The sequence below is a fragment of the Heterocephalus glaber genome, unplaced genomic scaffold (assembly GCF_053883595.1).
Source record: "Heterocephalus glaber isolate CG9 unplaced genomic scaffold, H.glaber_assembly_v1.0 deba00001553, whole genome shotgun sequence".
NCBI lineage: Eukaryota > Metazoa > Chordata > Mammalia > Rodentia > Bathyergidae > Heterocephalus > Heterocephalus glaber.
Genome location: NW_028258344.1, coordinates 27,627,588 through 27,655,121, shown reverse-complemented (window position 1 = coordinate 27,655,121; position 27,534 = coordinate 27,627,588). Strand labels below are relative to the sequence as shown.

The 27,534-nt window shown below is 33.5% G+C and overlaps 1 long non-coding RNA gene across 2 annotated transcripts; it reads left to right on the top strand.

The window, feature by feature from the left end:
• The first annotated feature begins 488 nt into the window (after window positions 1-488).
• LOC147824175 (uncharacterized) lies at window positions 489-26,809 on the top strand. 2 transcript variants are annotated; one of them, XR_015442775.1, is made up of 3 exons: window positions 489-594; window positions 1,799-1,984; window positions 26,456-26,809. It is a non-coding gene; the product is annotated as an uncharacterized LOC147824175 (long non-coding RNA). The 2 variants fall into 2 exon arrangements; XR_015442774.1 differs by having other exon boundaries at window positions 489-1,015.
• The last annotated feature ends 725 nt before the right edge of the window (window positions 26,810-27,534 follow it).

Here is a 27,534-nt window from a genome sequence, read left to right as displayed (position 1 = left end):
AGGGCATTTTTGCCTTCCAGATTATTATTAAAGGTTATGTATGTTTGTGTATGTAGAATAGGGAAGGTGTTATGTAGGGGGCTAGAGAACAGGTAAAAGATGTTGTACTTATGACTGACTTCAGTGGTACAAGACATTTTAAAGTGAAGTGGATAATTCCAGCTACAATTATATTATATAAACTGTATATTTAAACATTATCTGAAGCCTTTAAATTTACTATAATACCTTTTAAGTGGGGTTGAAGGAAGGACTCAAAATTACCTTTCTGAAATCAAATTCTATGATTTTAGTAATTTCAGATAAAAGGCTTGGAAACATTTTTGAAATGCTAGGGAAATTTTCTTTCAGAGATATTTCCCAATAGAACAGATCATCTGTTGCATTTGCAATCCTTTGGGGAAAAGGATACTTCTTGATGACTGTTGTGAAATGAATTGCCTTTTGTCCCACTCGCTTTTTGTTTTTCCAACTGGAATGAGTTTCTATTGAATTCTTGGTATATTATCATAGACCCTGAAAGGAGGTGGTGGGGAGCCACTACTTCAGGGAAGAATTGGAGGGTCATTAAACTTTCTGCACAGCTCCATGGAGGTAACTTACATTTCACCAATTTCTTGGGCCTGAAAGAAAATAAAATGAAAATTCAGAAAGAAATAAGGGAAGAACAACACATGTTAAGTGTATAGAGGAATTGACTTAATAAAAATTTAAAATAACAATATGTATATTTTTTGAGGAATTAACTCAGGAGGCTATAGAAGTTGACTATAAATATCTGTACTACTAGGGGAGATCATTTTTAGTGGGGGTTCCTAGGGATTATAAAGTGGAGTTGGAGTGGACATAAACTTATCAGAAAGCAAATTAGGCTTAGTCATACTAATTTTTTTTGGAGTAAAGCATACCAGTTTGAGGAAAAGAAAACTATTCCTTTGAGAAAGTCCTCAATTATTGCAAATAAAGAAGAAGCAGAACCGAATATGCTGCTGGCTATTTTCAATGAAGGCAGAAGGTAAGTATCAGGCCTGACAGATTTTTCTTTGGTTTGACTATTAGTAAGTTAAAATAAGAACATGTTGGGATAACTTTCAAATGCCTAAAATAAAAACATAATGTAAATATTTTAATATTATCAGAATTTAAAAAATAAGATGAGAATAACCTCTGATAAGCAAAATCCTTGTTTAAATCATAAACCTAATTATATTCAATACACTAAGACCTTGATCATGTGTTGTGATTTATTTGAATACAAAGAGTATTTTGTCAATCATAAATGTTTTCCAGCCCTTTTTTTAACTATAATATTCTGGTTGAATTAAACTGTTCTTCTTCTATTAAAAAGAAGCCAATTAACTGATGGATATTATATTGCTCTCTTTTTAAAGATTTCTCTCTTCATCCACTGGGATATTCTTTGCATAAATAGTAATATTGCCCAAATAGAAGATATTTTGGAGAATGAAGAGAAGAAACAACAGGTCAAATGCTCCACAGAGCAGGCAATTAAATTAAAAAACTTAGAGGTGGCTATGGTTCATTGCTACTCACAAGACATTTTCTATGAAGAGAAGCTATTTAAACTTTTAAAACAGAAAAAATAAGTATGCTGCTCTCTATATAAAGTTAAACTACATAACGGTACACTGTATTTTACTGTATTATAGCTATTCCTATAATATACTAACATCTGAAAGAATATTTCTTATTCCTAAAGAACCAGTTAGGCTAGCAAATTTATTTCTTGGTGAATTTTTATTCACTTGTAACTAGTAATGAGAATTTATAATTTCAGAAACCAAAATGTAAATTGGACATATATACCATTCCAGAATCTTCAGCTACCTTTTGGATAAATTTTTAATGGATGTAGAAGGCAGAATTCATCTTTTTCCATGAAAAATTTTAATACCTTCTCATTTTGCTCTTGAATGCTGGCACTAAAAATCATCTGTGGAATCACAGAAGCAACAAGCAAGAGGTATGAATCCATTTTTCCATCCACAGCTGGGCTTTACCTAAGCCACCCAGATAAGGAGGGAGACAGTCTCTTAAAGATTTTCAATGTGTGAGATTCCATCCTACTTTCAATGACCAATTCTGATTTTGCCAACTACTGTTTTCCTGGCTACACTTGTTCTGCTTTTTGTTTAAGGAAAAAATAGCTGCAAACTATTTTCTAATTCCTTTAATTTCAGTTCGCTACTAAGCTTGAAATGACATTTCTTTTTCTATTTTTCCTTTTTATAATTTTTATATTTATTAGTATGTGACATTCATTGGTTTGTTTCTCTGTAGTCATTTTTATTAAGGCCCTTGTCTTTCAGGAATGATTACAGAATGAATATTGGGCCCACCTGAAGTATCCTGTAACCGCCTAAGGGAGATGCTCACTATTGAGTCTATATTATGTATAACAGATCAGATACTAGAAATATCCAGATCTAATTTTCCAAACACGCCTGCTGTGCAAGCGCAAGAACCCAAGTTCGATCCCCGGTACCAAACATAAATAAATAAATAAATATTTTTTCCAAACACGAGTTTTATTTGAGTGTGGCTGAAGGAGAATTTGGCAAAACATTTTAAAATCTTTAGTCACATATTAGGCACTCCCCTAAATTTTATGAGCTTTATTTAATTTAATTCTCACCATAATACTTTAAGGTAGATATTTTATTATTCTTATTTTTTTATAGCAGAAGAATTTTCTCATTTTCTTCCCTGCTTATGTGCTAGATGTAGCTGTCAAAATTCTGTCTGACATTAGTACAAAGTGGTCACGCTCTCCTGGATCTACTAAGGATGCAGAATTCTGCATTTCTAATTCATAGAAATAGCTGATGCAGAACTTATCTATTCATAGATGAGTGAAGAAGCAGAATTTTGCTTGTTGTAGTCTATAGTGTGAGGAACAATTCAAATAACAGTCAGTTGATAAAACTCACTCCCAGGGAAATTTGTTCAAGCTTTTGATTGGCAAGTAAGAATAAAGCTTTGATAAACACTTAAAAGAACATTTCTACGTGATAATAAGTCACAAAAGCAATCAGTAGAAGGAATAGATCCATTAGAAGGATCTGTTACTTCACTGAAGTCTAGCACTCATGTCTAAGCTTCAACCATAGGCACTACATTATTGGCTAAGTATAAATATGTGCCTAAGTTAACTCTGAAAAAATGTGTTTGTCACATTTCCATTAACCTTTTAGAGAACTCCATATAGTCTAAACAATATCTTTCTACATAGAATGAGGAACAAATAGAAATCAGACTTGGAAAGACCACATATGACAGTTCTTGTCAAAGTCTGATAACTAGAATGGGTAAAACTACTGTAATTTTCTAATGGTCATATTATCAACACTTATCTGAATGTTTTAGGTCTTTGTCACAATCAAAGTTTATTTACTTCTCTAGGCTTGATCCACTCAAGACATTTGGGAGAATTTTGAGATCACAAAAAGTTTTTGCTTGCTGTATTCGTTATCTAAAATGATATTAAAACATTCTTGGAAATTTCTTCTCATAATTTGTCCCTCCATGAGGACTATAGTGACCATGTTTAAATTGTATCCCATTTACCAGCCCTCCTAATTTCACTTACCTCCTCAATCTGTTGCACTTTTTTACTTTAAGTATACAATTTATTACCTTCTATGTGTGTGTGTGTGTGTGTGTGTGTGTGTGTGTGTTTACTTACCAATGTACAGTATTGGTTATTATTTAAATATCGTATAAGCTAACTCTCTCCTGGCACTACAATGTAAATTCTAGAAGGCTAGGATAACTTCTCTGTTCACTCTTATATTCCTCGTGCCTACAGCAAGGATCAGTTCAGAGTAGGTGCGTAGTAAATGTTTATGAATGAAAAATTAATGATCACTCATTATTATCCACACTAATTTCACCTGTGTTTGAAACATTACTTTTTAAACAGCCATTACAATAGAGGGTCTTTGATGATTTTATTGGCATTTACTTTTTAATTTTGCTATTGCACATTTTCACAGAGAGGGCAGACTCTGGTTTCTGCTTAGCACTGGACAACAGCTTCAAGGTGTAAATATACTCACTCCTTTTAGTGGTCTTATTTTACAAAACTAGAGCACATAGATAGCATCCAGGAAGACTTGACTTTATCTGACATACTCCAGGCAGCACATTCCTGTCTATTCCATAAATTTAAGCAGGCAGAGTTTTTAAAGGAAGCAATTTCTCACAAAAGTTTTGCAAGTGTAATTATTCTAATGAAGTCATATAACCCTCAGAGCTATCTTATGAGGTCTGTTCTAATTTCTGCTACAAGTTAAAATATCTTGTAGAATATCACTCATCTAATAAGCAAAGGAAGTGGGGTTATGACTGAATTTTCCTGGCTTTAAAGTTTCTCTTCTAAGGTCTACTATAGTATGCAGTTTCACATTTTAACTTACTTTTTCTGAAAAGGGAAGAGGAAATTAATTAAGTGGTGAACACTCGTGGATGGCAGGATTTCTCTTGTCTTTTTAGTCCCATATGGGGAATTTTACCAAAGTTCTCTCTGAACACTGTGTTAAAACTCAAAGCTAAACATAGTGTGTTGGTCTGTACAAATTTTAACGATAGCCCTTGAGATATGGAAAGTACACAGAATTCCTAGCTGATGAACAGTATCAATTTGCTTTGAAACATAGGGAATTACTTGGTTTATGCCTACCTCAAAAGAAAGATGGATATATACCAGTTACTAGGCAATAAAAGCAAAACACTGAGCTCAATACCAGATACTTCTGTAGGAAGAAAGTTTCAAAACCAAATGCTGCTGTGTCAATGCCAAGGGTCATCCAGGAAACAAAAACTTAAGTGTCAAGGCCAGCTACACAAGGCACTTCTTGTGTATTCTGAAGTCCCAGATATTTATATTGCCACTTTTTAATGGTGAAAACTTTTAAATAAATGTATTAGAGATAGTCTGCTGCAAATTAACAAGGTCAGTAGCAATCTACAAGAATGTTAAATGTGTCTTTGAAAATTCAGTGAGATTTTTAAGGCAACATAAAACTGTAGGCATTCACATGGACTGTTATTGATTAGCTAGATGGTTGTGCTGAAACATCAACATAGAAATTAGAACACACTCTAATTAGTTCAACCTCCTTCTGCTTCCTTTCTTCCTTTGAGCATTCTTTGGCAATACAAGATGCTAAGAGGTTGCAAACGTGGACCCCTATATAATTTTGTTATCATTAAGTTTGTTCGATTCAATTACAGTCTGCAAAGGAACGTTGACTTCTTTGACTCTTTCCTCATTACTTTAAGGCTTAATTATGTTTATATATTTTAAGGCTTAAAATGATAACTTATTATTCATCTCATTTATTGTGTGTTAAGTATATATTTATTATATTAGAAATGATTTAAAGGAGACATCTCCTAACATGATATCTTCTTAGTTTAATTCTTAGCCTGAATCAGTTATCAATTAACATATGTAGAAGGACAGAAAAATGAAAAAAGTATTTTAATGACTGACCACAGCATTTTGAGTCAGCAGATGGGCAAGATTTCTGGCAAAATTTCTCCAGGAATGCAGGCTTAAGTAGTAACATCTGTGTAAGCATTGATTGAAGAAGAGCCCAAAGTGTGGTCTTCCTAACTCAATACCTATTATCTACACATTTTATAGTTCTTCAGCATAAATGAGATGCAACAGAAGTAAAAAGCAAATGCTATGGAAAAGTTAAAGCTATGAAATATAGTGAAGATTACAAATTGCCAGTTCATTAACTGAGATTAAAATGAAGGTGAAACAGATTTAAAAACAAAATTATAAGAATAATCAAAAATCAACATTAGAGGATTTATTGGATATTACTGACCTATGAAAAGTGATCACTAAAGAGGTGATGAACTTGAAAATGTTCTCCAAATGTAGAAAGAGAATGATACAGAAATAAAAATAATGAGAGATAGTTACTGAAAGGGAAATTATTATTTTTTTGGGAAATTCTTATTAGAAGTAGAAAGAGTCCAAAACAACTATGGTAAAATATTATTATTACATAAATTTGGAAAATAGGCTGTTGTTCCTATCAGCATACAAACAGAAAAATGTTAGTAAGAAATAAAATTTAAGGTCATTTAAGCTTTCTTTTATGCTACATTAAACTCCTAAAACAATGAAGAAATTTTTAAAGGAAATATTTTGTCATTTTAAAATGTTATACATAATCATTTTACTTCTAACATAAAGTACACTAATATTTGCAGTTATTTAGGAAAGATGCCTATTCAATATTCATTTTGGGCCAAAAAGATATGCTGAAACCAGTCAAAGTTATTTTAAAGAAAAATTAAAAATTGAAATTAATTGTTTCAGTTAATGCTAAAAGACATTGTTCTGATGTCTTATGTAGCAATTAATTGAACTATAAGAAAAATAAATCCCTAGAATTATGTGTTTTATAAATAAAGAAGTCAAAGTAAAGTAATATAATGAGCAAAATTTATGTTAAGAGCTAGGATCAAATTTATTCATGACTAATCACTACCATGCTACCTCAAGAACTGTGATGTCACATTAGTGGTGGGGGAACAAGGCATGAAAAATATATGTTTGTGCTTTGTAGAAAATATACTTTATATAAACTGTTCAAATAATTTTAAGACAATTCAGAAAACAATAGTTTGATGAAAGGCTAATCCTTTTGTTGAAACCCTTTCTCTCTGTATATGCATGTGTGTTTATGTGTGTATATGTCTACATTGTTTAAAAACTTTAAACGTATTATATAAGTATAGTCTCATTGGGAAACATGTTACAGATTGGGAAACCCTCAACACTACTCTTGAGATCAAATAATTCACTAACAGGATTCTCAGAACTACTAAAACCACTGAACTCATGGTAACGGTTCATTATGATATAAGGATGCAGAGTAAAATTAAAAGGTATACATGATAATATCTAGGAGAGACCAGGAATGTTTCCCATTGACCTTTCCTGTTGAAGGTGCATGAATTACACTTACTTCTATCAGCAAAGGTGTGTAATAGCATGAACAATGTACCTAACCAGGGAAACTCCACCCCCTTCAGAGGTCAAGCTGATGCCTTGTAGCCTACATTGCAAATCATATTCCACATTATTAGCACAATCTGTCATTGTCCAAAGTTCCTACGTAAAAAAATGACATTTTTATAGGACACAATATTCCAGGGTTTAGAGAGTGTCCCTCAGGACCCTTCCTTTGTGATGACTGAGTGTAGACACCCCATACCACTGAGTCAACTTGTTACTACACACACATCAATAATGTATTAATCAGTGATTTAAGATCCACTTTTACCATTGCATTGTTGATGTCAATGGATCATTTCTGGTTGTCTTTTAATTTTTTTATAATATAAACAATCCTTGAATGTCCTACTACGCAAGTGTGAAAATTCTGTTTTTTTGAGGTTTGGAAGTTGTGAGGCAGAGTTAAGAGCAAATTTTGGTTGATGTATTTGTCAGCTTTCTCATTGTTGAGAATGCCCAACAACCACAACTTAAAGGAAGAGAGGTTTAATTTATTCATGGCTTCAGTCCGTGATCTGGTGTTTCCAAGGCAGAGAGAGCAGGGCAGAAGGATGCTGAAGAGACAATACCTGAGAATCAGAGAAGGAGAGCAGTGACAGAGAGGAACTGATGATGGACAAAATAAGGTTCCCAACACCATGAATCCAGGACACACCCAGATACACTCAGGTGCATGTCCGACTAATCTGCTAGGCATTTCTTCTTCCAATGAAGTTAACATTGTCAGGATTAAAAGTCACATTTGACATGTCAGTACGATTTGGGTTTGGTCTGTTAAATTGCATCATCTCAAGCAGGAACATAGAATTTCTCTACTCAAGTATGCTTAACTTTACTCTTAATATTTTTATATGCATGAGGAATATTCCAATTGTTCATGCTCTCACTTGTTATGATTTGACTTTTTCCAATTACTTTAAAAAATCTGTTTTATTGATACAAGAAAACTTTTTTTTTTAATGTAAATCTTAAATCTCTTCTTACATTTAATCCTTTCTGGTTGGATTTCCTTGATTGTCTACCTATACAGTTACATAACTTGTAAGTAATAGCAATGTACTTTCTATCTTTATACTATCTTCTGATGTTTTACCTTATAGCGTGGGGTTTGCCTTTCAGAACAATATCAAGTAGTGACTGTCATCTTGTTCCTGACTTTAAATACACTGCTTTACATTAAGTATAATATTCGGCATCATTTTCTGAGAAGAAGACTTAATCATAACAAACTTTTCCTCTTTACTGAACTTTCTGTTTAGCATAGGTGTTAAATTTTTGTTCCAAGTTTTTCCTGCATTATCAAGATGCATGTATGCTTTCCTTTTTCTTAAAACTCTAGAATAGGGACAAATAATACTTATTTCACAAAGTAGAGCTTTCTTTCTTGGAATGAATTCTAATTTTAATATAGTATTTCCTTTGGTGACATTTTATATTTTTAGTTATGAATCTATTACTGGAAAAGTGTTTTTCAAACCTGAAAATAATGAATAATGATTTAAAATGGAGACTTAGAACCCCCAGAACAAAACAGTAAAGAAACCATAGTCCATCTTGAAAATCATCTGTAATGAAAGCAATATGTATGATTTGTGAATAATAAAATGAAGTGGCAGGAGTTGGGCCAATTAGATCCATGTCAGCAAGTTTAAATCATATTATATATTTTTTTGTTACAAGGCCAACAAGTTCATACTGATTTTTTAAATTAATTATATTGTTACATTTAAGGTATACAATATAATGACATTCATCATTGGAAAATTGCACCTTTACATAATCCATTTTGGTTCTTATTTTTTCCCCATTCCCCTGCCCTTCCTTCAACCCCTCCATCCCTCCCTATCTACAAAGACTTTGTTTCCATTTTTTTCTCATATTAATTCCATTTCCTTCTTTCTTTTTGTCTACCCTTCCCATTTTCCCTTCCCCTTTGTACCTTTTCTTCCTATTTCACATTATCTGTTATACCTTTTAGTCTTTACCTTTACACTTTCCATACTGATTTCTTAAAAATATAGTTAAAGCTGCCTAGAGCTAATCCTCAAAATCAAAACACATAAAATTATGAATAAAAGATAGGTTAAAAAAATTGTTGGGTAACAGAAAAAGTAACAAAATTACCCTGAGGACAACTGTCCCCATATTTAAGGGCTTTTATGTATAAAGTGGTGTGCATATACTACTAACTGAATATATACTGAATGATACTATATATGTATTTGGCTAGTAATTATAAACAATGAAAATGAAATTTGGCAGAATAAAGTAATCTTAATGACAGAAAAGTATGTGTAGCTCGAAGGTCATGTTCTTCTCACTACACTATAATGATGGTATTTCTGCTTAGGGACACTAAGAAAGCAAGAAAAAGCTCAGAGCAATAATCCCAGTTTAATGTGGACTTTCATGTACATTGAGATGCTAGATATGAGAGAGAAAAAGATACACCAACCCAGAGAGAGAATTGAGCACATTTTCAGGAAACTGATGTTGTATGGATTTAATTTTATCTCTGGGTAATTAAAATTATTGGATCCATGCTACAGACATGACTAATAGGCAAAATTACTTTAATATGCATAATTCATGTACAGATACTATGTCTCAAGATGCATACCTTGGTCTCATGAAGAGGAGATAGTATTTTCTTAGATGTGACTTTCATATAATTATTAACTGAAGCACAATTTTGCCTTACAGGAAACTAGATTCTAGAATTATCAAGTATCCTAATGATAATAAAATGAGTTTATAAATTGCTGTTTACAATTAAAATTATTGTAGTTAATTCATGTGTAAAGAAATTTCTATAATTTCCACTAGATTTTCTAAATTTATCGATTGACTTAAAAGTGTATGGCACTGGTCAGTAAAAATTTTATATTAAAAAAGTGCACATTTTACAGTTTATTTTAAAAGTATTATTATATTGGTACATTTTAGGTATACAATATAATGACATTCATCATTGGAAATTTGCACATTTACATAGTCTCTCTTGGTTCTTATTTTTCCCCCTTCCCCTGCCCTCCCTTCAATCCCTCCATTCCTCCCTATTTACGGAGACTTTGTTTCCATTTCATTTCTCTTACATTAATTCCATTCCCTTCTTTGATCTTCCCTACCCCCCCATTTCCCCTTCCCCTTTGCCCCTTTTCTTCCTATTTCATGTTATCTATTATACCTTTTAGTCCTTATTTACACTTTCAGTTTCTCACACAAGAGAAACTATTCGGTATTTACACATGTGTGTCCTATTTATTTCACTTAAGACTATCACATCAATGTGCATCCATTTAGCTATAAATATCTCTAATTTCCCATTCTTTATGGCTGAGTAGTACTCCCTTTTATAAAAAAAAAAAACTACATCTTTCTCCAGTTTCCAGTAGATGGTCAATTGGGTTGTTTCCAAAATTTAGCTATTACAAATTGTGCTGCTATGAACATGGGTGCACATATATCACTATGGTATGACTCTTTTAATTCTTTGGAGAAGACAGCCAGCAGGGGAATAGCTGGGTCAAATGGGACTTCCAGTCCTAGTTCTTTGAGGTATCTCCATACTGATTTCCATAGTGGTTGCCCCAGTCTACACTCCCACCAGCAGTGGAGTAGGGTTCCTCTTTCCCCACAGCCCTGCCAGCATTTGTTATTGGTTGATTTCTTGATAGCAGCCATTCTTTCTGGGGTGAGGTGGAATCTCAGTGTTGTTTTCACCTTCATCTCTCTTATGACCAATGATGTTGAGCATTTTTTCATATATTTATTTGCTATTTTTACTTCTTTGTCTCAGAAATGTCTGTTCATTTCAGATGCCCATTTTTGGATTGGGTCTTTAAATTTGGTAGGTCTGATTTTTTTTAAGTTCTTTATATATTCTAGATAGATCTTTGTCTAAGGAACAGTAGGTGAAGATATTTTCCAACATTGTGGGTTATCTCTTCACACAGTAGGTGGATTCTCTTGCAGCGCAGAAGCTTTTTAATAAGAAGAGATCCCACTTGTTGATTGCTTGTGTTACTTCTTGGGCAACTGAGGTTTTGTTCATAAAATCTTTTCCTACACAATGTCTTCAAGAGTTCTACCTAACCTTGCATGGATTTGGGCCTTTTCTTTCCTTTTTCTGATAAGGTTGGCTAAGGGTTTGTCAATTTTGTTTATTCTTTCAAAGAACCAGCTCTTGGCTTCATCAATTTTTTGTATAGTTCTCTTACTCTCCATTGCATTGATTTCTGCTTTGATCTTTTTAATTTCCTCCCTTTTATTAGCTTTGGGGTTGTCCTACTCTTCTTTTTCTAGAAGTTTGAAGTTCGGCATCATGATGTTTAATTGGACTCACTCTGTTTTCCTAATTTGAGTATTCACTGCTATGAATTTCCCTCACAAAACTGCTTTCATTGTGTCCCATAGATTCCAATATGTTGTATTGTCATTGTCATTTAATTGAAGGAACTGTCTGATTTCTTCTTTAATTCCCTCTGTGATCCATTGGTTATTCAGAAGTGTGTTGTTCAATTTCCATATGTTTATGAAATTTTTGTGATTTCTTTTGCTATTTATCTCCAATTTCATCGCACTATGGTCTGATAATATACAGTAGATAACTTCAATGCCTTTGCACTTACTTAATCATGTTCAATGAGTGAGTATGTGGTCTACTTTGGACAATGATCTGTGTGCAGCTGAAAAGAATGTGTATTCTGATTTTGTGGGTTGAAAGACTGTAAACATCTGTTAAGTTCATTTCTTCAAGAGTTTGATTGAGTTCTAGTATTTTATTACTTTTTTTTTTCTAGTTGATCTATCTATTTGTGACAGTAGGGTATTGAGGTTCCCCACTACAGATGTATTAATGCTTATTTGACTTTTCCTGTTCGTATTTGTTTTATATAGTTGGGCACATTAGAGTTTGGTGCATATATACTTATGATTGTCGTTTCTTCCTGTGGGATTGTTCCCTTTAGAAGGATGTAGTGTCCTTCTTTTTCTCTCCTAATCATTGTTGATTTGATATCCACTTGATCTGCACATCTTTCTCATTGTTCTCCATATTGTGCTTAGTGTTTAATTCAGAGATTATTTAGCCAATATTTATTTAACTTTTGCTGGCTCAGTTTTCTCAGCTCTACTATAGGTTAGTGATACTGCATTCATGATGTTGTTGTAAAATAAAATTGAATATTATAAATAGTGTAGAATGAAACTGACAGAAATATTAGCTTTTCTTGCTACCTCTTGTTAAAAAAAGAAATCAAAGGGCTGTAGCAGCAAAATTAAATAAACCATGGTATTAGGCTTCCTAGATATAGGAATGAGTTAAGAATTTTTTAAAAATATGAAAAATGCAATAGGTATATATTCTTGTGGGTACTGGATGATGTTTCTTCTCAGACACTAGATGATTGGAAACAGAATCTTTGTATACACCATTAAACTTTTGTAGAACGTTCCTAATAGGCTTTCAAGCATGGTTCATCAAGAGTCAAGATTATATGTAACAGAGATAATGCTGAATTTTTTAGAAGAGACCAACATAAGTTATGCTAAAATTATTAAATTTTTCCTATGCTTGGTTCCTTTATATGCAGTAACTCCATATTTACTTTTGTTGTATTTATCTCTAAACCGTTACCTGCCAGGAAATTTTAGGTTTTGACTCTTTTTTGCTATGTTTTATATATTTAATTGATGTAAACATTGATTATACAATCTTAATAATAATGTTTATGGAGTATAATGTGATGTTTTGAGTCATGTATACATTACAACATTACATAATAATCAAATTGGGCTAATTAATGTAGCCATCACTTCAAATACTTATTCTTTTTAGTGGTGAGAAAAATTAAAATCAACTTATTTAGCTATTTTGAAATGCACAATATATTATTATTAGCTGTAGACATCATTCTGTTTAATAAATAAAGCACCAGAGCTTATTGTTCCTGTCTATCTGAAATGTTTTAACTTTTCCCCAATCATCCCCACCCTCCATCCTTTAGTAATAAGCATTTTATTCTCTTATGATTTTTGAGATACCTTATATTAATGAGATCATTTGGTATTTGTTCCTTTGTGATAGGCTTATATTACTCAGTATAATGTCCTGTAAATTGAAATTCTGTCATTTGTGACATGGATAAATATGAATCTTGATTCTTGAAGGGCAAGAAATATGATCCTTGTAGGGAGATATATGTCTGCATCTGGAGATGACATAAAAATTATACTTTTTGCAGTTATTTTTATTTATTTTGCACATATATTTTAAGTATGATATATTCCAAATGGGTGAAATATTTGTGTTTATAAAGCGTGTCTGTCAGTTTTCTCTTACTACAACAAAATACCTGAAATACTCAACTTCCAAGAAGGAAAGGTTTATTTTTGGTCAAAGTTTCAGAAGTTTCAGTCCATGTCCAGTCAGTGTTATTGTTTTGGGCCTGTGGCATGGCTGCAAATCCTGGTGGAAACACGTGGTGGGGAAGGTGCTCACCCCTCAAATGCAGGGAAGCAAAAAGAGTGAGAAGTGGGAAAGGGCTAGGGTCCCAATATTATCTTCAAGGGGAAATTTCAAGTTAACTGCCTCAACTATGCTCCACTTTTTAATTTTTATTCATTAATTTTATTGGTACATTTTAGGTATACAATATGAGGACATTCATCATTGGGAAATTTTACCTTTACATGATATATCTTGGTTCTTATTTTTTTCCCAATTCCCCTGCCTTCCGTTCAACCCATCCACCCCTCCCTATTTACAAAGTCTTTGTTTCCGGTGTTTTCTTTTCTCATATTTATTCCTTACTCTTCTTTCTTTCCCCTACCCCACCCAATTCCACTTTCCCATTGGACCTTTTCTACCTATTTCACATAACCTATTATACATTTTGCTCCTTATTTACACTTTCAGTTTCTCACACCAGAGGTACTATTTGGTATTTACATGTTTGTACTATTTATTTCACTTAAGAGTATGACCTCAATGTGCATACATTTAGCTATAGATGTCTCTAGTTTCTCATTCTTTATGGCTGAGTAGTACTCCAATTTATTTTCTTTATCCAATCTCCAGTTGATGGGCAATTGGGATGTTTCCAACTTTTAGCTGTCACGAATTGTGCTGCTATGAACATGGGTGCACATATATCACTGTGGTATAATTCTTTTAATTCTTTATTTAAAATTAATTTTATTGGTACATTTTGGGCATACAATATAATGACATTCATCATTGGAAATTTGCACCTTTACATAATTTCCCTTGGTTCTTATTTTTCCCTTTTCCCCTGCCCTCCCTTCAACACCTCCATCCCTCCCTATGAAAAAGAATTTGTTTCCAATTTTACTTTTTCTCATATAAATTACATTCCCTTCTTTTCTGTCCCCAACTCTTCCCATTTCCCCTTCCCCTTTGCCCCTTTTCTTCCTATTTCACATTGTCTGTTATACCTTTTAGTCCTTATTTACACTTTCAGTTTCTCACACTAGAGAAACTATTCCATATTTACACATTGTGTCCTATTTATTTCACTTAAGAGTATTGCCTCAATGTGCATCCATTTAGCTATAAATATGTCTAATTTCTCATTTTTTATGCTTGAGTAGTACTCCTTTTTATAACAAGACCAAATTTTCATTATCCAGTCTCCAGTTGATGGGTATTTGGGCTGCTCCCAAGTTTTAGTTATTAGCAACTGTGCTGCTATGAACACGGGTGCACATATAATACTGTGGTAAGATTCTTTCAATTATTTGGGGAAGATACCCACCAGGGAAATAGTTGCATCAAATGGGACTTCCAGTCCTAGTTGTTTGAGGTATATCCATACTGATTTCCACAGTGGTTCACCAGTCTACACTCCCACCAGCAGTGGAGCAGGGTTCCTCTTTCCCCACACCCCCGCTAGCATTTGTCATTGGATGATTTCATGATAGCAGCCACTCTTTCTGAGGTGAGGTAGAATCTCACCATTGTTTTCATTTGCATCTCTTTTATGACCAGTGATGTTGAACATTTTTTTCATATGTTTATTTGCTATTTCTACTACTTTATCTCAGAAATGTCTGTTCATTTCAGATGCCCATTTTTGGATTGGGTGTTTAAATTTGGGAGGTCTAATTTTTTAAAGTTCTTTATAGATTCTAGATAGTAGACCTTTGTCTGAGGAAAAGCAGGTGAATTTTTTTCCCACATTGTGGGTTGTCTCTTCACACTGTTCGTGGTTTCTCTTGCTGTGCAGAAGCTTTTTCATAAGAAGAGATCCCACTTGTTGATTTTTTGTGCTAGTTCTCAGGCAATTGAGGTTTTGTTCATAAAATCTTTTCCTGCAAAAGAGTTCTACCTAACCTCTGTTCCAGCTGGTTTAGCATTTCTCTTTTAATATTTAGATCTTTAATCTATTTTGATTTTAGTTAAGTTCATGGTGACAGATATAGGTCTAATTTTAATCTTTGTCAAGTTGAAACCCAATTTTTCCAGCACCATTTATTAAAGAGGCTATCTTTCCTCCAGTGAGGGTGTTTGGCTCCTTTGTCAAAGGTGAGGTGGCTGAGGGTGTCTGGAGTTGTTTCTGCATCTTCTAATATTTTCTACTGGTCCTCAGGTCCATTTCTTTGCCAGTACCATGCTGTTTTTATCACAGAAGCTTTGTAGTATAGTTTCAAGTTCGGGGTTGTGATTCCCACTGCCATGTCTTTGTTGCCTAGAATTGCTTTTGCTATTCTAGGTCTCTCCTGGTTCCAAATGAATTTTTGGATTGTTTTCTCAAGGTCTGTGAAGTATGCTGCTGGAATGTTAATGGGATTACATTGAATCTATATAGCAGTTTTGGAAGTATGGCCATTTTCACTACGTTGAGTCTTCCTACCCAGGAGCAAGGGATGTCTTTCCATTTTCTGATATTTTCTTCAATCTCTCTTTTCAGAGTGCTATAGTTTTCAGAGAAGAGTACTTTGATTTCTTTTGTTAGGTTGATTCCTAGTTATTTCAGGGTTTTTGATGCTATTTTGAAAGCAATTATTTGCCCTATTTCTCTCTCAGTGAGTCTGTTGTTTGCATAGAGGAAAGGTCTTGATTTTTGTGTGTTGACTTTGTATCCAACTACTTTACTGAATTTGGTTATTAAGTCTAGAAGACTTTTGTGGAGTTCTTGGGGTCTTCTATATAGAGTATCATGTCATGTGCAAATAATGACAATTTGACTACTTCATTTCCTATCTTTATTCCTTTTCTTTCTTTCTCTTGTCTAATTGCCATAGCTAATGTTCCCCAAACTATGTTGAACAGGAGTGGTGATAGTGGATATTCTTGTCTTGCTCCTGATTTTACTGTGAAGAAGTTCAATTTTTGACAATTTGGTGTGATATTGGCTGTTGGTTGTCATAGATGGCTTTTTCAGATTGAGATAGAGAACATATATTCCAAATTTTTGTATGATTTTTATTATAAATGTCTGTTGGACTTTTTCAAATGCCTTTTCTGCATCTATTGCCATGATCACATGGTTTTTGTCCTTGGCTCCATTGATATAGTGTATTACATTAGTTGATTTGCTTATGTTGAACCATCCGTGCATCGCTGGGATGAATCCTACTTGGTCAGTGTGTATGATCTTCTTGATGATCTTCCGCATTCTATTTGCCAGTATCTTGTTAAGGATTTTTATATTAATGTTCATTAGTGAGATAGGCCTATAGTCCTCTTTTTCAGTTGGGTATTTCTCTGCTGTGGGGATCAAGGTGTTGCTTGCTTCCTGGAATGAATTCTGAAGTATTGCTTCCCTTTCAATATCATTGACAAGTTTAAGCAATAGTGGCAGTATTTGCTCTGTAAATGTCTTGTAGAATTCAGCAGTGAAGCCATAAGGACCCAGGCTTTTCTCAGTTGGTAAGTTTTTTGTTTGTTTGTTTGGTGCCATGGATCAAACTTGGGACCTTGTGCTTTTGAGGCAGGCAACAGAACCACTGAGCTAAATCTCTGGCTCTTTAGGTGGTAAGATTATTTACATTTTCAATTTTATTGATTCGTATTAGATTGTTTAGAATTTTTAGGTCTTCTTCGTTCACCTTTGTTAATTCATACGTATCTACAGATCTGTCCATTTCTTTTGTTTTCAATATTATTGGACTATAGGTTCTCGAAGTAGGTATTGATGATCCTCTGGATTTCTGCTAGGTCCATTGTAATTTCATCCTTTTCATTCCTAATTGCATGGATTTGGGCCTTTTCTTTCCTTTTTCTGATAAGGTTGACTATGGATTTGTCAATTTTGTTTATTGTTTCATAGAACAAACTCTTGGCTTCATTGATTTGTTTTGTATCATTCTCTTAGTCTCCATTGCATTAATTTCTTCTCTGATCTTTATAGTTTCCTCCCTTCTGTGAGCTTTGGGTTTGTCCTGTTCTTCTTTTTCTAGAAGCTTGAGGTTCAGCATCAGATTGTTTAATGGGGCTCATTCTGTTTTCCTAATATGTGTATTTGCTGATTTGAATTTTCCTTTTAAGACTGCTTTCATTGTGTCCCATAGATTCTGAAATGTTGTATTGTCATTGTCATTTAGTTGTAGGGACTGTCTGATTTCTTCTTTAATTTCCTCTGTGACCCATTGTTTATTCAGAAATGTGTTGTTCAATTTCCAAGTGTTTATGAAATTCTTGCAGTTTCTTTTGCTACTGATTCAATTTCATTCCACTCTGGTGTGATAGTATACAGGGGATAACTTCAATTCTTTTGTACTTACTTAATCGTGTTCTATGCGAGAGTATGTGGTCTATGTTGGAGATCAAGACATGTGCAACTGAAAAGAATGCCTATTCTGCTTTTGTGGGGTGGAACACTCTGTAAACATCTTTTAAGTTCATTTGTTCAAGAGTTTGATTGAGTTCTAGTATTTCATTACTTATTTTTTGTCTAGTTGATCTATTTGTGACAGTGGGGTATTGAGGTCCCCCCACTACTATTGTATTAATGGTTATTTTATTTTTCATGTCCATTATTATTTGTCATATAGTTGGACACACTAGTGTTTGGTGCATAGATATTTATTATAGTCATCTCTTCCTGTTGGATTGTTCCCGTTAGAAAGATGTAGTGTCCTTCTTTGTCTCCTTAATCAGTGTTGCTTTGAAATCCCCTTGATCTGCAAAGAGGACAGTTACTCCTGCTTTTTATCAAGTTCCCATCACATGGAGTATTGCTTTTTACCCTTTAACTTTCAGTCTATGAGTTTCTTTTTGAATTAAGTTTGTTTCTTGTATGCAGCATATTGTTGGATCTTGCTTCTTGATCCATTCTGCCAGTCTATTTCTTTTGATTGGTGAATTGAGACCATGAAAATTGATGGTTATAACTGATACTTATTGACTCATCACTGTCATGACTCTTTCTTTTTGTTGGACTCACCCCCTTTGTGTTTAGTTTCTTGTTGTGCCCGATGGATTTATTCCACTGGGCTTCCTGAGCTTGTGATCCTCATTGTCTTTTCCTAGGATATTGTCTAAAATCTTTTGGAGTGCTGGTTTTGTATTCACGAAGTTCCTAAGGTGCTCTTTGTCATGAAAGTATCTTATTTCTCCATCAATTTTGAAAGATAGCTTTGCAGGGTACATCAATCTTGGTTGGAGGCTGTTTTCCTTTAGGGCTTGGAATAAATCGCTCCAAGTCCTTCTTGCCTTAATGGTTTGTGTTGAGAAATCTGCTGTGATTCTGATGGGCTTTCCTTTGTATGTGATTTGTTTCTTTTCTCTAACACCTTGTAGAATTTTGTTCTTCTGTTGGGTTTCTGGAATCTTAACTATTATATGCCTATGTGTAGATTTTTTTTTTTTTGATTATGGCTAGTTGGAGTCCTATATGCATCACTTATCTGTATTTGAAGTTCTTTTCCCCTGCTTGGAAAGTTTTCTGCCTTCACTTCTGTGAACGTTTTTTTAATGTCATCTTCACTCTCTCCTGCTTCTTCATTGACTCTGATCAGTCTTATGTTATTCTTCTTTGCATTGTCTAGCAGCTCTTGGATTGATTTCTCATGGTCCCTTTCTATTTTAAAGCAATTTTCCTTTTCCTGGACACTATTCTTATCTTCTATATCTGAAATTCTGTCTTCACATTGGCTCATTCTGCTATATAACCTTTCAATGGAGTTTTTAATCTCTTGGAAATTTGTTTGCATCTGTTTTATGGATTCTATTTGTTTCCTATGTTGGGATTCCATCATGTTCCTCTACTTTTTATCTGTGTCTTCTCTAGATTTATTAATCTTGTCTTGTAGACATGAGCCCAGTCTCTGCTGTCATCTGTGAAATTATTTCTGATTTTATTTTCTCCAGATCCTCTTTTGTTGCCAGTTCAGGGAGTCCTGGTGGTTAAGTTTCAAATTATTCCATCTTGTTTCCCTTTGGTGTTGCTTTAGGTTATCTGGGAGTCTGGTCTTGAGACTCGTTTACATGTCTTCTCATTTCAGTGGGGTTGGGGGGTTGGGTGTGCTGCTGCCATCCATGCAGCTCACCTCCTTGGTGCTTACACGTGGTGGTATGGTGGCCCAGATGGTTCACCTCCTCTGTGCTGGGGGCAGCTGTGCTCCTTGGCACTGGGGGTGGTAATATAGTTGCCTGGAATGTTCACCTTTTCTGTGCAGGGCACAGCTCTGCTCCTTGGCACTGATGGCGGTCACAATTGTTATTTTTTTAACTGGCCTCTTTAATTTAATTATTCATCAAATTGCATCTAAATCTGCCATCTGACTTTTTGCTTTGCTTTAATTTTCCTTTTCTCTCTTTTGCATTCATTTGATAAAATTTTTTTAATATTCATGTTCTCATCTTTCATATTTTTAAAATAATATCTGAATATTTACATAAGAAATTGTTTTATGTATTTTGGTTTATTGAAGTATAATTTAAATTTTAATACTTATCTTGCTAGGACTTTAAAATCGTTTAATTCAAGTTTTCACTTGATATACTGTGGTTGTCAATTTATTTTTTCATTTTAAAAAATGCTTATAAAGTATTAACATTATTTTGAAATAATCTGTGATCCATAAGATCACATTGTATGCCGTCTCCTTACTTTTATTTCCTTTTAATTTTTTCTTTCCCACATGATCATTTTTCCTCTATTTAAGTATTCTTGAAGGATTTTCATTAGTCTGTTTGTATTACTGATACGTTTCCCTGACTTTTATACATCTGAATAGACTTCTATTTTACCTTTACTTGTGTAGCCAATTTCTTCTGGAAATAGCATTCTATGCCAAAATCATATTCAGTTGAAAATTTAATTGTATTATTGTTTGCTTCCTTCAAGTGTATAGAAAATCAGCTGTTGGTTCTGTCACTATTATTTGTAAGTAATGAGTTCATTTGTTAATACCTACTTGTTTTTAAAATTTTCTTTTTTATTTTTGGTCCTCCTATGCTATGACATACTTATGCCTTATCTATGTATTCATTTTGCAAGAGCGTCATCATATCTTTTGAATCTGTGTATAATGTATTTAATCAAATTTGGAAAGTTATCTGCTGTTTTTCTTCAAACACTTTTCTTTGTGTTTTTCTTCTTCAGTTTATATTAAGCATTTTTAACATGTTCTGTGTATCTCCTACATTTACCTTTGTGTATTTTCTGTCCCAACTTACCTCCATTATTGCCTTAAGTGTGAATGTACTGAATTATCTTCCACTTTACATTAACTTTTAAATTTTTCTCAAATATGCTATTAAGCTCATCCACTAAAATATTTATTTTAGCTAAATTTTTTTTAATTATACCTCATATTCTCATTATTTGCTGTATGTCTATAGCTTCTCTATTTTATTTGATATATCAATTACTGTTTTAAAACAGAATATATCCAGTAATTTCAATATCTGGATCCCCTGTGGATTTATTCATATTGTCAGTTTTCTCTCTTTTTTCCTACTTTATCCAACATCTTCCACTAAATTTTTTTAAAGGATGCAACTCAAAATAAGATTAATAAGGCTCTCTTTTTTGGGACCTTGGGCTCCTCATTTGATCTTACAGAACTGTGGGGTTGCCAGCTCTGTTCAGTGTCTCAACCATACCAAAGGCAAAAGCAAATATCTTATACTTAGCTTAAAAATAATCAATCTCTATATATCTGCTATATAATAGTAAAGCATATGCCTAAAATATATAAAAACTTTAGGATATATAACATTGTAAGAAAGAGAGAAATATGTGCTTTACCTGAAACTTGGATTATATTTCCTTCAGAGATAAGCTATTAAGACTATGGATCTAGATTAGTCATGGTCCCACTAATTATTATATGTTATTACTATTATTATATCACACTTTCTATATGCAAAGCCATTATTGCCTTTAAATGCTTTTACCATAATCTTAAAGGGGGGGTGATATTTGTTTGTTTGTTTGTTTTTGGTTCCGGGGATTGAACTCCAGGTCCTTGTGCTTTCCAGGCAGGAGCTAGAACCACTGAGCTAAATCCCCAGCCCAAGGAGGGGGGTCATATTAACATGAAATTGGGACAAAAATTTGAAATAGTTTTTAATAATCCCACATGAACTTATATAACCTGTAAGAGATTGGACCTATTTTTGTAGTAGTAATTTAATAAGGCTAGTCGTACTTATTATTGCTGAGTGGATTATACAGCAAAGCAACTTGGCTGTTCAAATTATATCTTTTTTTCCTGGTTCCAAAATAAGGAGCAGTTTGTGGGGTGGTGCCAATAATGTAAAAAATAAAATTGGAAACTACAATTTTTTAAAGTTCTCTTTTAACCAGAAAATTTGACTGTATTTAAGCAAATTAGCTTCTGTACAAATGTGCCTTACAGTATATAATGAAGTATTTAATAGCAGCAATGTTTAGAATATATGTACTCTTAAAGCATAGGAAAACTACTTTAGATGCTCAAAAAATATCTGCTGAATTAAAATTGACAGACATAGAGTATTGAATGCTAGCCACCAATGTCTGAGACTGTATTTTTTGAAAGGAAAGTTAACATGTTTAAACACATGTATTGTTTAGCACTCTGTAGAGGAACAGATTAAATAAAATTGACTATTATATATAAGATATAAAAATGGATTTATTAAATTGGCTTATAGGATTAGAAGCTGGAGAGTCCACAACGGTCATCTGTATGCTAGAGAGCCACAACATCCAGTAGCTGCTCATTCTAGGCAATTTGAAGCCTCAGAACAAGAGGGAATAAGGATGTAGCACCACTCTGAAGGTGAACGCCTGGAAGCTCCCTGGTGCATCACTAATATGAACCCTTATCTAAGAGCTACAGAAACTGGTGTCTGATGGTCACAGGTGATGGCAGTAGCAAGATAAGCACCTACTCAAGCAGAATGAAGGTTCGAGGTGCAGACTGACCTGTTCCTCTTCTGCTTTTTGTTCCATCTTGGCTATAAGCCTATAGGGCAGTGCTACCAACAAACACAGTAGGTATTCATCCTGTAGTTCACTGGCCAGCATGCCAATAATCTCTTGAAAAACCTCAATGCCACACCCAAAGCGTACTTTACTAATTCCCTAGTTGTCACTTATCCAATCAAGCCGAGAGTGGAGAATAACCATCACATTACCAAATTGCATTATTTCTGGGGACTAGCCACATCTTGGACAATATGTTTTTAGTGAATGGTAGATATCAAATGCAACAGCATATTCTTTTATTAAACTCTAGTATTCAGTAGTGAACAAAAACCATGTTACTCCCAAGTACTGATAAAGTCAAGATTTATTAAATAAAAATAAGACCTTTTATTGTATTTATTCTGAAAACATATGTGGTATTACAGACTACTGTTATGTTTTAGATCAAAACGTTTCCCCTCAAGTCTTATGTGCTTGGAGGGAGATTAGATTATGAGAACTCTATACTCATGAATGGATTCATTCAACAGTTCAGTAGCTAAATGTGCTGTTAGGAGAGGGAGGCATGGTTGGAGCTGAGTCACTGCAGGTGTGAGTTGGAAAAGTGTATTCTTGTCCCTGGCTCCTCCCTTTTTTTCTCTGCTCCCTGACTACCATGAGTTGAACACCCTTTTCTTCATGTCCCTCTGCTATACTCTTTCTGTTGTGGTCCCAGCTGACTATGGACTAAAACTGTGAGCCAAAACAAACCTCTTGTCTAAGTTGCAGGTGTTGGGAATTTGTCCTAAAAATGAAAAAGTACTAAGAAAACTTAACAAGAAGTGTTAAAGAAACAACATAATCTGAAGCACTTGTTGAGGTAGCATGGCAGGCTCAGAGGCAGTGGCTGGAGCATCAGCATTGTGCTTAAAGGACAGATTCGACCAAGGGTAGGGACTCCATAAAGAACTTTTCTTTTTGACTTTGTATTTAGAATGGCCTTAATAGATTTTTATAATTTTACAACAAAAGCCAAATCAATAACTTTGATATCTTCATGAATACAGAAATCTATATGCCTTAATCACAAAGATTTCAAAGTATTTGCTTCCTAAACCCTGGAGTGTACTGTTAGGAAATGCATTTTCTTTGGGCAGAGATTCTTTCTTTACTGGGCCCTGAGGGCATATTTAGGAGTGAAGATTGGTGGAAAGCACTCAGGCCTGGCTCAAGGATTAGCTATGTGAATTCAAAAAATAGTATATTATCTTGTAATGAGAAAAGTTTAAATTTCAAGGTTCAGTTTCAGTATAAACTGTGACTATTTCTTCACAGTGTCTTATTGTATGATGAAAAACACAAATATGTTTTGTATGTGTAGCTGTTACTTTTAGACTGACCGGTGGTTAGTGTAGAATAGATATTTTCAGTTCACAAATATAAGCAGAATTCCTGAACAATTGTGATTTGTGCTCAGAGTCAGTGCTTATAGAAACCCACGTCCTTGCTTTCATTCAGTCCTTTAATTTAGGTATTTATTAGATCTCTTGTTTTTCTACCTCCAAGAGAAAATGAGAGGGTTCAGATGAGTGACAAGACAGCCAGAGATAAGAGAAACACAAAGTGCTGCTGTTAGATATTTACCAATACTTCAATAATAGTTCTTTACTGTCAATATTTGGAAGTTTTAAAAAATATTATTTGTATTACATAAAATATGTTAAATTACAATTACCAATGAGTTTTTGTAGATACACTCACAGCAGATAAGTATTGTTTCATTGATACTGGATAAATTATTATAAACTATGAAGAAAAATAGTTTTACTAACAAGCCAATCACAGTTTTGGTTACACTTAAATATCCAGAAACTATAATTAGTACACATATTGGAGGTGTAGGATAGAAAGGGAACACTAAAACACTTTCATTCCACTTACAAATAAACTGCCTTCTTTTCTCCAAATTTTTCTGAATCTAAAGTATAACTATAAGAAGCATTATAACTGGGGGGGATATAGATGCTGATATATTTATTCATATTTTTTATGAGAGAAGTGTGGAAGAAGGGAGTTGATTATTTTTAAGATATTGGTTCACATCATGTTAAAATCTTTAAAACTGATTTCTAGTTAAAAATATTAAGCTACACAATTAGCCCATTAATCCAAGAAATAAAAAAGTATATTGGAAAAACAAGATTATCATTGTAATTGATAATCTTACTTCACTGATATTTATCTAACTAATATGAATATTTGAATATAGCAGTCATATAAACTTTGCAGCTTAGCAATTGATGTTGATCATGAAAAGATATAATTTAGCTATAGTGATAGGGACTGATTGCTAAAATAGCTGAAATATTTATACTGATCACAAATCTAGTCAATTTTGCCTGTCAGATAAAAAAGATGATCTATTTAGTGTTTATAAAATAATAACAATCCAACTATATCTTTATACTTTGGAATAAAAATAAATAATATTTAAAAAATACTATGTAAATCTGCTTTTGGTCATCAATTTCCCCCTTATTCTATACCCCTTTATTTTTAAATCACTTTCTAGTATACAATATTGCAAGTATCAGTCTGGTCTCTCACGAAGATGTTATCATGAGCTGAAATTCCAGACTCCTTATTTAAGAAATGTTCATGCAAAAATATCTTCTTGGCATATACATGCATTCTTTGCATGGGCATGTTTTAAAAATTTTTATTTATTAATTTTTTGCAGTAGTTATATGGAATACAAAAGCTCTTCTATGTGGTGGTGGTGGTGGTGGAGATCTTTAAAAATGGGCATTGTTATTTTCTTTTCTGTCTATTCCAGGAGGACTTACAACAGTGATATAATTCTTCAGGAAGTGAGGAGGGCAGCAAACTGCTTTATGGAAAAATGGGGTAGAAAAGAATATTAAGCCAAAGGAATCTAAGGCTAAATTGTGGTTTCAAGATACCATACCATGACAGAATTAGAAGTACAAAATAGACCTCAGTTCCACGAAGTGTTCAGACCATTCTGAAACCTTAGTGACTTCTCATTTGTTCTTCTTTTAATTTCTCAGAAGTACTTAACTCTATAAACCTTTGGAAATGGTAAGGTGGTGTTGAGGGTTAGCTAGAAATTACATAATTCCTGTCTTAGGAGATGAGCAGGTTTTTCGTGCAGGTAATATTAAAACTGCTGTTGTGGGGGATGTAACTGAGAGTGATAAAAACCATCCAACAAGTATAGAAAGAGAAGAGGATGGATATAATAAACAGAAAACAAAGCACTGATCAGTAGCAAAATTGTAAAATGAGAAGGTATCAAGTCACAACTTAAAAAATTTTGCTCTATACAAAATGCCTTAGATAATTTGATGAAGCACTCGGAACTGATGTATGCTTTCCTTTCTTGGGAAAGCATTCTGATTTTCCAAGAAAGAAATAAAAGAAAGTTTGACATATCTCATCAATGTTCCCTATTTTGAAAGGATTAGTGGAGAATGCAAAGGATAGAGCACAGAATAAATGGGACATGTCACACATTGTGCTCCTTCCCCCACCATGGCTAAATACATGATTCATAAATTAAGAGGGCTCAAAGTAAAACATAAGGTTGACTCTTGCCATTTTTTTTCCTTCTGAGTTATATTCTTAAAAGGGGCAAGGATTTACACCAGCATAGAACAGCACACCAGAGGATTTAGGCTAGTGTCTACCTTGCTGGATAGTGCAGTTACAGTTTTAACTGAAATATCACCTTTTTAGTAAAAGATAAACTTATAATTTTTTGGTCATATACACCAAAAGCTTTCACATGTATGCTGTCGGACCTAAAATTTTCACGTCCTACTTTTTGTTACCAGAAAATAGCATAATAAGCACAAAATGTACATACCTGAAAGCTTATTCAGTTGGAAAAAATGAAGATCACATAAACGACTAAAATAGAGGAAAAGCTAAATTGATTTGATTCATTTGTTCTCCCCATAATACGAAATAATCTCTCTCTCTCTCTTTTTTTCCCTAGTACTGGGATTGAACTCAGGACCTTGCCATTGCCAGGCAGGTGCGGTGCCACTGAGCTACATCCCTGAACCAAAATAATCTGTATAATATAATCCCATGTTGCTTCTGTATTGTGGTTATTTTTACCCACAGTTTTAGATACAGTGGGATGCAATAAGTGAATAGCAATCTGCTCAATGTCCACAAAAGTCATATTATTTATCTTGTTCTGGAAACCACTCTTATTATTTGTTACTCCTCAGTGAACTTTTGGTTCTGTATGAATGAATAGCCCATCATATGTATTGTTTGTGTTGATTTTACAAATTACTAAATTTCTTAATCCTTTTATGTACAAAATAAAGATGTGGAACTTGAATCTTATATATAATGTACCTGAAATTTCTCATTTCTAATTCTCCCGATAAGAAACTCAAGAGATAGAAATGGTTCTTAATATTATTTCCCGCTGATAGCATACATATAATATTCATAATAAATACATGTTGAATTAAATAAATAACAGTCCCTTAGAAACATGCTTGCATTTAAATGATAATCTCATTTCAAGGCTAAAAATTTCTGTACACATGGTCAATTACTTACTCAAAACTTACCTGACATGAGCATTATGTGTTCACTGAACTTTTGACACATGAGAATTGTGACTCATGTATGTGAGAAATGCATGATAAATTCAAATGCTTGGATTAAATCAGTGCCCTCTTCTGAATCTTGCTCTATGTATCTGTCTAATTATAATAAATTATGTTTGTCATTGTCTTTTATGACACTAACATTTACAGGAATATAAACTGTTCACAAATAAATTAATAAGACAAGATTTATATAGGCTTCATTGAAATTGCAAATTTTGGCAGTTTATCCTGATAATTTACCAGTAATTGCTTGCACATTTTTATTGGTGAAGCCATACATCACTCTATCAAATTTTGTTCTTAATGTTTAACTTGTAGTTTGCACATTAATAAAACAGAAAGTGTCACTCTTAGAAGATTTTTCTTTCTTCTTTGGAAATATATGTGAAAGATTAGTTTAATTTTAAATCAAAGAATGTTTTGCTTGCCTTTCTTATCTATT